The sequence below is a fragment of the Martes martes genome (assembly GCF_963455335.1).
Source record: "Martes martes genome assembly, chromosome: 16".
Classification (NCBI taxonomy): Eukaryota; Metazoa; Chordata; class Mammalia; order Carnivora; family Mustelidae; genus Martes; species Martes martes.
In genome coordinates this window covers 17,358,924-17,362,501 of record NC_137904.1, presented here as the reverse complement: position 1 = coordinate 17,362,501, position 3,578 = coordinate 17,358,924, and positions in this window count along the sequence as shown.

Sequence of the window (3,578 nt, the reverse complement as noted above, 5' to 3'; positions counted from 1 at the left end):
TGTATAGTTGACCCTTGAACAGCACAGGTTTGAACCGTGCAGGTCTAGTTACACATGGATTTTTTTAAAAAAGATTTTACTTATTTATTTGACAGAGAGACAGCAAGAGAGGGAACACAAGCAGAGGGAGTGGGAGAGAGAGAAGCAGGCTTCCCACGAGCCTGGGATCATGACCTGAGCTGAAGGGAGACACCCAAGGACTGAGCTACACAGGAGCCCCTATATATGGATTTTTTTAGAGTATGACACTGTACATGTATTTTTCTGCCATGATTTTCTTAATAACATTTTCTTTTCTCGAGCTTGCTTTATTGTAAGGATACAGTATATAATACATACACAAAATACGTGTTAATTGTCTCTTGGTAAGGCTTCTAGTCAGCAGTAGTCTATTAGTAATTTAAATTGTTGGGGAATCAGAAGTTATACAAGGATTTTCAACTGCTTGGAGGTCAACACACCTAACCCCTGTGTTGTTGGAGGGTCAACTCATAAGATTAAGTCAGGAGAAGAATGAGGGGCGCCTGGATGGCTCAGTCGATTAAGGCACGGACTCTTGATTTCGGATCTTGTCGTGATCTCAGGGTTGTGAGATAGAGCCCTACATCAGGCTCCCCACTAGGTGTGGAGCCTGCATATGAGTCTCTCTCTCCTTCTCTCTGTCCCCTCCCTCCTTAAAAAGAGTACGTATGAATGCCAAACTAAGGAATAACTTTGAAGGAATATTGTCTTCATTTAATCTGAAAAAGAGATTTCACACAATAAAATGTCTGAAAAGATTTGTGAGTTGTCGTGGTTCCAAAAAAGAGACCTTTAAAAATGACTAAAAGCTTTGGGGAAACCGATTTTTACCTTACACACACACACACACACACACACACCCCACACACAACCCAAAAATGAATTTCTCATTAAAAACAAATACTTTAAACCCACTATGAGCAACATGTGTGTTACGCCTGTCAGGACTACAGACATGATCAATGTGGAATCTTTACTAGCAGTGTATAAACTTACCTATTTTATACTGATCTTATTTTGGCTACATTGATTTGTTTTCATCTGGAAAGTTCGTCAGAATGGGTGACAGCAAGAGGGCCACAAAGGAAGGAAAAAATTTAAATAGTGAGAGTAGTTTGATTACATGACTGCTGGACAACTGCATTATGAATAAGATACCTTCCTTATATGTAATATTGGAGAGAAGACCCTCCTTATCCTCCAGTCATATTATTTTGTAAACAACAACTTAAATGTATCTCCTACAAAAATTTTTGCATGCATTTATTGGATGACCAAGACTATGAAAAATTTATTCTCCCTTTGTTTTATACTACATTATTTTACTAATAAATCAGGCACCATCACCCCTACAAAACATTTGTAGTGCTGGAAATTACTAGGCTTACCCTTTTAAATACTTCCGAACATTAAATATTCAACCTAATAGTGAGATGGTGATAACTAGAAAGGGTTCCACTTTGTATATCATCAGTTCTTTGAATTTTCAAAAAAGAATTAGACTAATAAAAATTTTTAGATATTGTAGAGCTCAAAAATTTGGTGTGCTTTGGGAAACAAGGAGTTAAAAATCTTTCGGAAGTTAACTTGGTATAAGAGTATGAAAAGCCTCTGTTGCTCTAGTTCTAAGGAAATGCTCTCCTTTTTTTCTAATAAAGCTTTCCGCAGAAGACGAACTGTACACAATAAACAAGGTAAGTATAGGACAGAATTGCTGTAATTTTTTAACTCTCAAAAAAGTTATTCATTTTGACATGTAAAGGAAACTTTATTTGTGAATGTTAAATGTGCTTCAAAGTGTTGATCTGTTAAAATTCCATAAAACAAGCCTCGAAATGCCAGTCATTTGTGCCAGCTACGAGTAAATAACCAAGGCAGCATTTCCAGAGAGACTAGGGCAAAGGACAGAACTAACCACAGTCAGCAGAAAAGAAATAAAACATAATCAAGTGTTAATAATTCACCACAGTTACAACTCTTAAAACAAAAGTAAACAATACAACTATCATTTGTTTACATTTAGGCTTGTTTTCAGAATCTCTACACTGAAGTGTTCTGTGTAAGTTGATGTAGATAGAAAATTAAAGGCTACAGAGGCATTTTCTTAGGTTAGAATGGTAATTTTAATGTATAAATTTGGATTTCATTATTTTGCTTTCTCTAGCTCTGTATTACAATTTTTAAAGGAAGAACATAGGTATTAGTTTATTAAATTTTATGAAACAGTCACATTTTATATTCTCCAACATGTGTTTTGTTTATATGCTTGTTGTTTCCTGAGCACACTGTAGTAACTGCTCATGTGAATTCCAAAAGAACAAAATTAGAACTTTGGGAAAGTCCAAAAATAACAGGAAGCACCCTGTTCTGTAAAAAACACTGGGCTTACAATCAGAAAACTTGGGTTCCAGCTCGATTTTCTCCTGGTAGCTGATGGACTTTTCCTTTAACACTGCAATGGGAATGTCAATACCTAACCCACCCTATCTTAAAAAGTGAATATATGAATAAACTGAGATAACATGTGGAAAATTTAATTATAAATCAAACTTTTCTTTGGTTGTCATGAATTTCTCTTGTTGTACCCCTATCAAACAATGTGGCATTACTAGTACATAATATTTCCAGTACTTGAATGTATTTGCCTTTCTGGATGATTGAACATGAAATCAAATCTGATTTGGTTCAGAGTCATTTTTCCAAAGGAATGTAATCATCTTAGTATTCTGGATAGTTTCCCCTAATAAGACGGCCTATTGAGTAACACATTCCAATGAAAAGTCTGTGCTGCCAGTAAGTTAGACTGTGTATTACAATAAACTCTTAATTTAGTTAGTATATATAGCATGCCCCAAGACATTTTCAAGCATTACAAAGACTTGAAAATTACCCCCAGTTGCTTTTCCTTTAGAATTAAGGCAAAAAATGAGGATGATTCCTAAAGAAATTGATGGAATTATCAAAAGCTCAATCAGAAAGAAATTAAAGTATACTTCAAAGTAGCTTTTTAAGTCCTAGGGATCATTTATTTGGTTTTTGTGTCTCTGACCATGAAAAAGCTATTGAAAGAAACAATGCTGTTTCTTTCTGTAGAGAAGTAGAGAAGAAGGTCTCTTGGGATCTATCTGTCTTTGGCTGTTTTTGGAAGTGAGATTCAAATGTCCTCTGATGATGAAACGGATTTGAACTCATTTCAGAGTAGAAATGTTTTCAAATGTGAGTATATAAATATCAAATAATAGCATGCATATTATGAGCCACTTCTTTTTTATATATATTTTTAAATTCTTTATATTTTTAAGGATTAGAAAAATATAAACTATATTTACTATCACAAGTAGTTGTAGAAGCACCAATAGGTGACCTTCTAGCTGAAAGAAAAACAGAATTTTTGTATTAGTATGAGATGCTAATTTATTATTGCATTTAGATCGACTGACCATGTGAGGGAGTAAGAAGTTAAACAGTTGTCTCTAGTTCATCTCTGCATATTTTAATCCAAATATGGTAAAGGGCAGGGCTAAAGAAGGGAGTGTCCCTATAATAAACAGGGCTCT